Genomic DNA, 9,792 nt, shown 5'->3' with positions numbered 1-9,792 from the left:
CAGGCCTCAAGCTCCGGGCTTCCAAGTATGTCCTGGCTGCACGGACCATCTCTTTCCAGGGGCTCATCATCTCGAAGGATGGAATAGCACCGACCCAGACAAACTGCGCACCATCGCAGATATTCCCCTACCATGAGACATCCACGAAGTCCGGGCCTTCCTGGGCCTTACCTCGTACTATCGACGCTTTGTAAAGGGGTTCGCTAACATCGCCAAGCCCCTCCATGACCTGGCCTGGAAGGGAGAACCTTTTACCTGTACCAACAAGCGACAGGCTGCTTTCCAAGAACTCAAGAACAAACTCATCACTGCCCCAGTTGTCACCTTCCCTGACTACACCCTGCCCTTCTGACTGTACACTGATGTTTTTCTTGTAGCGATTGGCACTGTCCTCGCCCAAGTCCAGGAAGGACGAGAACACATCATTGCCTGCACCAGCTGCACCCCTACCAGGCCGAGCGGAACTATACCGGCACCAAACGGGAGTGCCTGGGCATCATATGGGCCCTCGAACACTTCCGGGCTTACCTATCCGGAACAAATGTCACGATCATCACAGACCACCAGTCACCCCAATGGCTCCAACAATCAGACAGTCACAATGCTCAGCTGGTCAGATGGAGAGAGAAACTAGAAGAATTTAACTACGAGATATCTTACCGCCCTGGAAAGCTCCACACGAGTGCTGATGCACTCTTCCAGCTCCCTGTCCATGCAATTCAACACAAACCGGAGCTCCTCCAACGGTCGTGCAACAAGGACTGGCCACCCTGGATTCCGCCCCACTTGTTCACCAAACTCCACCAGTAGGGCAACCACTTGTTTATCCCGTCCGGGCACATCATCCTCGACCCCAACACTGCCCTGGACACCATGAGGCACCTCCACTCCGATAACGGGATCCACTTGGGTATGAAGCAACTTCTCCAGGTGTTCAACGATACCTATTGGATCCCCAGCCCCACCAAACTGGCCAAATAAATCACCCAGTCCTGCCGAGCCTGTGCATTAGGTAGACACTACCTGCACAGCCAGTCCTTCGGGAAGCATAACTGCCCACAAACCTTGGAAGTTACTTTTCATGGATGTAGCAGGGCTCCTGCCACCCAAATCAGTTTACAGATACATCATCACCTTTGTGGATACATATTCCAAATTTACCATGGTGTGCCTAGCCAAAGAACATCAGACCGTCGCCGTGGCTGACACCCTGATCTGCCATGTTTTTCCCTACTTTGGAATTCCCCAGGCCCTACACTCGGACAATCCCGCAGAATTCACCAGCACTGTATGGCAAGAGCTAGCCAATTTATTTGGCTATCGTATCTCCCCCTCCTCCCCATACTGGCCACAGGGAAACGGAGTCTGTGAAAGGAGCCACCAAACCCTCATGAACCAAGTACGCACCCAGATCGAGGAGACTAAAAATGAGGAGTGGCCAGCACACGTTAAAATTGTTCAGTGGGGAATGAACTCCTGTTCCTGAGAGGACGGTATATCTCCTCACGAGCGGGTATTCGAGGAAGCACCTCTCCTCCTGCCTCTACGCTGACAGCTACAGCCACCCTCCACAACCCCCACGTCCGACCCTCTCCACCACCTCAAGAGGCGACTCCACCACCTGCAAAACGGCCTTGACTTACAACCAGACGCCATCCCCTCCAACTCCTACAAACTGGCCGATTCTATGATGATCGCAAAGCTGCCAATTCCGCACAAATTCTCCCCCCCTGCTTCATAGGCCCGTACATCATCACCCACGTCCCTAACCCCTACCAAGTAACAATAGATTATAATAACATTCCCCGCACCTACAGAAATCGCCACGTACGCCCGTTCCATGTCACCACCTCCCCTAGCCCTGCCCCGCCTGTCCCTAGCACCACCCCATCTCCAACCGCCATCCCCGACCCTCCTCCCGACTCCTACGATTTCTACATCACGCCCTCCTCCTCCCTTCCCTCCTCCCCCTCTCTCTCAACATCAACTTCTTCATCCACCACGTCACATATCACCTCACCTATAACCTCAATGCCGCCGCAAATTCTCCCCCCCCCTGACTGGCCCCTCACCCCCCACCACCACCCCCTTCACCTCCCACACCCCACACCGCATCACCCGCTGCCCAGCCACCACCACCCGGCCCAAGCACACCAAGTCCACCTGAAAACAAGTCGCCACAACACACCCATATGCCGCCCTCTGCCGCTTTCACCTCCACATCATCTCCCCCACCACCACATCACAGTCCCCCCTCCAGATCCCCACCTCAAACACTTCCATCTAACACCACCCCTCCCAACACCACACCACGTGCTGTGGTAAAGACTACATATTATATAGATAGATAGATAAATAGATAGATAGAAGCAGGGAGTCAGATGATGAGAAGGTGTTGTGTCTGTGAGAATCGAGCAGTGCTAAACATGCTTACACACTCTTAACACTGAGGAAAGCTGACGACAGCGGCCAGTAAGGAGATGATGCAGTTAGCTGTCAGCAGTCCTCTCGTGAACAAAGATCTGGTAACCATGCACACACATATACACACATACTCACACACAGGCTCCTTAAGCTTTCCATCCACGAGGAACACACGTGACACACCCCTGCTACACCAGATTTTAGAAAAGAGAGTTTAGAAGGAGACAAGCGACCCTAGAGACAGGTCACGGAAGAAGGGCTTAGCGATTTGAGAGAGAGAGACAGATAGCGAGACAGGGAGGTAGCTACCCGGGACTTATATTCATTCCGTGTGAGAGACTTGTTAATATTTCCAAGACAAAATAAAAATAGTCCCATACTATTCTTTACCTCTCCTGTTACTACATGACATTTGGTGGGGAAGCTACTACAAGATATAAAAGCCGCTCGACCACAAGTCTAAAATATACTTCTCTACAAGTAACTACAAAGTCTTTATGACAGTGCAACCAGAGCACCACGAGGCCGCACTCCCACCTTACCACTCACTCCCACCCTGAAAACCACCATCACTCACTCAGGCCACCTTTCACGCCCTCCTGCAAGATACACCGCCACCCCCTCCCCTACCCCCACCTCATCTCCACCATAGGAACCAACCACCCCCAGCCTTCACCCCCCCCCCAACATGATTGCTATCACCCTTATGCTACATCAGGCCCAAATTCCAACCGACCCCTATCCCGGGGGAAAACACCAGAGCTTCACCCCGGCATAAAACCACTGCCACCTCCCCAGTCGCCAAAATTCAACTCGTTCCCCTAGCAGAATAACCACCTCCAACTATGAGAATACGGCAAGCCACCTGGGCAATCAACCCTCAGCAGGAAACACCGAATCCGTGGGCTCCATCATGCCCTCCAGCTCCTCCGCACAACCTACCAACCCTCCACTCTCTTCCTTGCTTGCACCCCTCACCTCGATGAAAACCTGGCAACGACACAATGGAACACCCTCCTGCAACACCTAATGCCGCCCCATGTCACCAGCACCACCAAGACCTACTACCTCCAGCCACAGGGACGTGACTTTTTCCCCGAAGATGGTGATGAAATACCGGCCTTGGCGACCAAGGACACCACTACATCCCCAGGAGGAGACTACAGAGGAGTATATGGTACGCGTGCAATGTCTATACAATACGGACATAAGTCCCACTGGGCTGTGCGCCCCTATTCCTCGGAGTGCACCCGGCGCGACCATCCCAGTCCAAATGCACAACCTTTCGGCCAGGCCAGCCCTCACCAAGATAGGGGTGGAGCTGAAAACCCAGCTCCAAGCAGCACCCAAGTGACAGTCTGTAGCCGCGCAAACCCAGAGACGGCCTGTAACCACTCTAATAAGGTGACGGCCTGTAGCCACTCTCTTGTGATGGCCTGTAGCCACACACTAAAACGACAGCCTGTAGCCGAGCCCAAATTGGAGATGGCCTGTGGCCGCTCCAAGTGCTGCTGAACCCCCTTGCAGAGCCCGTGATGGCCTGCAGCCGCACGTGGGGAGAGAACAGTATGCCCCCTCTCCTTCTGCAGTTGTCTTGAAGGGCACAACACCGGTGATGGCGATGGCCCGTAGCAGCGCCAGGGAGGGACGTTACAAAAGTCCCTTGCCCCCTGTGACTTCACAACATGAGGGCGACCTGCACTTAGCCCTGCCCACTGGTGGTGGGGTAGGTCACACCTCCACCCACCATGATTAAGGCAGCCTCCAGGAGGAGAAATTCCAACTCGAGGATTGGTGGAGAGGCCCTGTGTTGTCCCCGGGGTTGTATTCCATACAGTCAGCGCCAGGGGAGGACCCACACCTGACGGACTCCTGCCGCGAGCGACACCGCAGCCGTTGGACCCTCAACAGCGCCCTCAGGAGCTCGGGGCGAGACCTCTCCTCTCCCCAATGAAGGCAATGCCCTTCCCCCACCAGGCGCCTGCGGGACTGCCTACTAAGACTGTTTTGCCCCAGCCCTGAGGGCCAAGCCCCAGTCCCTAGCCCCGATAGTGAAGGGCCCTTCACCACGCCCAATCATAGTCCACGACAAGAGGCAAAACCCTTGCGAGTTATCCCGTGGCCGCAGGACGAAAGGACTCCGGAAGGGACTCCACCAACGCCAGGCCGACACCTGCGAGTCCCCAGGCTCCCCCTTCCCCCTTGCCCACCGACCAGTGATTGTGATACATAGTCCCCACAGAGCGGAAGTAAGAGACAAGACACAGAGACTGTGTGTATTCCACTCTGTGCAAGTGAGAGGTAAAGTTCAGTGCCAGAATAAGTACAGTACTCTTGTGTCAGTACATAACCACTTTGTGTAAATAAGAGGTATAGTTCAGTACCAGAATAAGGGCTCTTGTGATAGTGCATATCCACCTTGTGCAAAGCGAGAGGTAAAACTCAATGTCAGTCTCAGAACTCTTGTGACAGTGTATATCCATTCCATACTAGTGGAAGACCAAGTCAGTGCCAGAATAAGGACTCTTGATCTACTCTGTGCCCATTAAAGACCATACCCCACCCTCTCACTGTGAAACAAGACACAAATATAAGGACTGTGAAACTGTGTACCAATCCTCTTACCCAAAGTGAGCGTAGTGTCTATCTTGTATCCTGCGCAATACACAATACCCATTTCCCAGCCTGTGTATTTACTTTGTATAGAGTACCGTGTGGATTATCTGCCCGTTCTGTAGCTAAGAATTTGTTAATATACGTGTAAGGTTGTTGCCCTGTGTTTTTGTGCCCTGTTCCTCGTACAGTATATCTTAGCTCCGGTCTAGTAAAGAACTCGACAGCAATACAGGCGTTTCTAGGACGGGATGCAGGCCTAAAAACACCTAGCATGATATATATATATATATATATATATATATATATATATATATATATATATATATATATATATATATAATGATAAATGTTTCATAAAAGTCGGCCAGGAGAAAATCCAGTTTATTTTTGATAATTATTGGGCCTTGGCAGACTGCTTATCTTGCTAGCCGAGTTGAGAGAAAGATTGTGAAAAGAAGTCTAGTAAAGGAACGTCCAAGTAGAACATTGTGTCGAAAAGTTTACACTGTGAAGTGCGGCAGTGACATTATTCAGGTGTGTCTTACTGCGTTCCTGCACATTCATGGAATTTCACTAGACAAAGTATCGAGAAGTGGTACAGTTGACTCTGATAAGCGAGGCCATAAGGAACCAGGTAACAAGGTTCCAATGAATAAACATGCTCTAGTGAAAGAACACATTGAAAATCTCAGCACAGTTACCAGTCATTACTCGCGTGCAATGAGCCCTCACCAGAGGTATCTACCACCTGGCTCACTTGGTAAGCTGCTGTACTCACGCAGTTGCAAGCGCTGGTTCGAATCCTCGCAATATTTAATAGTTCGGCCATACCACGTTCAGTACACCACTTCCCGTCCGATCAGCGAAGTTAAGCAACGTTGGGTCTGGTTAGTACTTGGATGGGTGACCGCCTGGGAACACCAGATGCTGTTGGCATAACGCTCTCCCTACGTGTCAAGTGGGGTTGGTGGAGGATTAGTGCCCCTCCCTGTAAAACAATTAACTCTAAGCCCTTGGCCACCCCGTCTGGGATATATGGCGTCTGGCAATGAATGAATGGATGAACTTTATGACAGTTATGTGGAGTGGATGAGGGCAGAACATAAAGGTGAAGAAAACATTGTGAAAGAGCATTATTACCGTAAGGTGTTTAATAACGATTACAACATCGGTTTTCAACCTCCTTCAAGTGATACCTGTAACAAGTGTGACAGAATGAACAATGAGTTGCAAGGACTAGTAGCTGGGCGGGATGATGACAGAATCAGGGAACTTATGGAAGTGAAAAAGGTTTATCTGAGCAGCGCGACAACAGGCCAAAGAATCATGAAGGACTATGCTGATGATACAGACAATGATCTTGCTTGCATATGCATTGATTTGCAACAGACACTGCCAACTCCTAAGCTAAGTTCAGGTTTACAGTATTATAAGAGAAAGTTGTGGACATACAATTTTGGAGTGCATAATGTGAAAACACGTAAAAGTTGTATGTTTGTGTGGACAGAAACAGAGGCCAAAAGGGGATCTTGTGAGATTGCCTCTTGTCTGGACTATTACTTAGAACACAAAATACCTCCATGCATCAGAAAATTAGTAATCTTCTCAGATAATTGTGCAAGCCAAAACAAAAACCGAAATATTGTGGCAACCTGTCTTAAGGGGGTTTTACACGGTCAAACATGTTGGCCAACACGTTTGACAACACGATGTTTGAGAGTATGTTTGAACATGTGAAAGGGGTAAACATGTTGGACCAACGTGTTGGACGGATGTCTGATCTGGCCTGACTTTTGTGGGCGGAGCTTGCTCGTTCATGTCCATGCATGAACGTCTGAACACGCATCAGTCTCCAACCGTCATACATACTCAAATCTCGCGGAGGTAACATCTATAGCAGCTCCTTCAGTGACAGACTTGCCGATTATTTCCAAAATGAATGATACGTGTGCCGTTAAGGACAAGGAAAGGGAAATTATGGTGGATTTCATTGACATATATAGGAAGCATATAGCATTGTGGAAGGTGAAATCGAAAGAATACTCTAATAGGAATTTAAGAAATAAAGGTATAGATGAATTGCATGGAAAGCTAAAAGAACTTGACCCTCAGTGCTCGCGGGATGATGTGATGAAAAAAATCAACTGTCTTCGTAGTTCTTTTAGAAGGGAACTTCGAAAACATGAGAGCTCCAAGAAGTCTGGCAAATCAACTGATGAAATATACACACCCACTCTCTGGTATTTTGAAGACATGATGTTCATATGTGATCAAGACGTGCCACGAGAAAGTAGATCAAGTTTGCATTCTGTTGATGAAGAGGTGAGTTGTAAGGATTTGGCCTCATTTTTTTTTTTTTTTTTTTTTGTGTGGTCCCTTTTCAGTAACCAGTCCTTTGTCCACTTTGAACGCTTCCTTTTCTTTTCGTTGAGGGCAATCACTATCCCAATTGCCATCACCTCGTCTTGAGTAAGGTACATGTTGCCCCTTCGCCTCTTGGCACCGACTGAGGTTGTCTGTCTGTTTGGTTTGAACGTGTAACAACTCTTCAAACATGTTGTGTTGGAGGTTTGATGAGCGAGTTGGCCAACATGTTTGACCGTGTAAAACCCCCTTTAGAAATATTCACTCAAACCGCTTTGATTTCATTAAGCACTACTTTATGATTCCTGGCCACTCGTACCTCCCATGTGACAGGGATTTTGGAAACATTGAGCAGAAAATAAGGCAGATACCTATCTACACACCAGAACACTACATTGAAAAAATCAAGGAAGCACGTCGGAAAAATAGCTTCGATGTTGTGAGGATGCAGCGGGCCGACTTCAAAAACTACGACATACTGCAGGCCTCTTGTGCATGGACCAACTTAAAGGACACAGGTTTTTCACAAGCAAGGGTTTTTGAATTCTCCAAGGACTACAAACCAGGGTTAACTATGTTTAAGCTGTATGAAGATGCTATTCAGCCATCAGTCAAAGTGTGCCTTCAGAAAAATCGTAGTAAAGACTCCTTTAATCTGTCTACTATACCAATTCCCTCCAAGTATCCAGTTACTGTGAAAGTCTCTACTGAAGAGCTAAAGGATTTAAAAGACTTAATGCAGTTCGTCAGTACCAGCAACCCACAGTACATGGCATTCTATGAGAACTTATTGAGAGAACAAGAGGGGGTAGTAGGGGCCGTCGTTGGGCATAATACTGATGACCCGGACGACGATTTCCTTGATTATTAGCAAATTCCAATTTCACCCCCCCATTTTCAGACTACTCATGCTCAACTTTGTCTCCTAGATGGTGGATATTCTTACTGTTTCAAGTGATTGTGTAAGATCATCACACAAGCTTGTGAAAGTCTTACGTCTTATCTGTGTTTCTGTGTGTGTGTGTCTGTCTGTCTGTCTGTCTGTCTGTGTAAAAAGCTAAAAATAGCTACGTTTTGTGTGTATTAAATCAGTTTTGTGATGGTGGCAAATGATGATACCAAGATTATTCTTCTTACTTATGGAATACATTGTTTTTTGTGTCAATTTTCATAAATACCACCAAAATATAACTATCACTTATTTCATCAATGTTTGACAATATACCCTTATGATTATCAATAAAAAGTCACTGATGTAATTTTTTTTTCTTTTTTCCTTGCAATATATTCAGAATGTCCAGAGGAACATTTTCGTGTATGATATGTTATACCAAACCCTCACATATGCTTTGATACACTTACATAATCTGTAAATGCATTTTTCTCAAAACTTGCTTTTGTTGAGTTCGCCCTTTGTGTATATGTGTTTATGGCATTCATGGATCTGGAAAAAGCTTACGACAAAGTAGACAGAGAGGGATTGTGGAAAGTTTTTCGCATGTATGGTGCAGATGATAAGCTGCTAAGAGCTGTCAAGAGTTTTTATGATTGTAGTGAAGCATGAGTAAGGGTTAATGGGCATTTAAGTGAATGGTTCATATATATATATATATATATATATATATATATATATATATATATATATATATATATATATATATATATATATATATATACAGTACAGTATATATATTGAAATGATAACGGACGACGACACGACACCCACAGGAGGTGACAACAGAGGGTTAGATGCAGCATACAGGGTGTCCGTACCATATGGGTACAAGTCCCGGGTAGCTGCGCGCCCCTACTCCCGCAACTGACCTGAGCCATACACCTCAGCCCAGGCACAGTACCTTCTCCCCAGCCCAGCCTGCGTCAGGATTGGGGTGGAGCTGAACCTTACACTCCTTACAGCCCCATGGAGACAGCTTCCAGCTGCTACACATCAGAGACGGCCTCCAGCCGCTCCACATCAGAGACGGCCTCTAGCAGCTGCACATCAGAGACGACTTCTAGCCACTCCACATCTGAGACGGCCTCCAGCTGCTCCACATCAGAGACAGCCTCAAGCTGCTCCTCAAACGAGATGGCCTCAAGCCGCTCCTCAAAAGAGATGGCCACAAGCCGCTCACCTACTAAGATGGCCTCAAGCTGCTCCACTAGCACTACCCGCAGGGTCGGTAGCAGTCCTGAGGACATGATACAGGCGATAGCCTCCTGCAGCGCCTGCAGACGAGAGACGGCCTCTAGCTACTCTACGCCCGCATGTCATCCTCCTGTGTCCATCTGCCGTAGTACCAGTCCACAGGCAGGGAGTCCACCACTGACAGCCTGGTGGCAGGGCCCTGTATTGTCCCAGGGGCTATTCTCCTTGCAGCCGGCCCC

The 9,792-nt window shown here is 48.3% G+C and overlaps 1 pseudogene; it reads left to right on the top strand.

The window, feature by feature from the left end:
* Positions 1-5,857: 5,857 nt before the first annotated feature.
* Positions 5,858-5,976, top strand: LOC145405714 (5S ribosomal RNA; annotated as a pseudogene).
* The last annotated feature ends 3,816 nt before the right edge of the window (positions 5,977-9,792 follow it).

This window comes from Coenobita brevimanus, chromosome 67 (genome assembly GCF_032717465.1).
Source record: "Coenobita brevimanus isolate Jiangsu-jjx chromosome 67, ASM3271746v2, whole genome shotgun sequence".
NCBI lineage: Eukaryota > Metazoa > Arthropoda > Malacostraca > Decapoda > Coenobitidae > Coenobita > Coenobita brevimanus.
The sequence above is the reverse complement of the archived record's forward strand: the minus strand, read 5'-3'. Positions and strand labels throughout refer to the sequence as shown.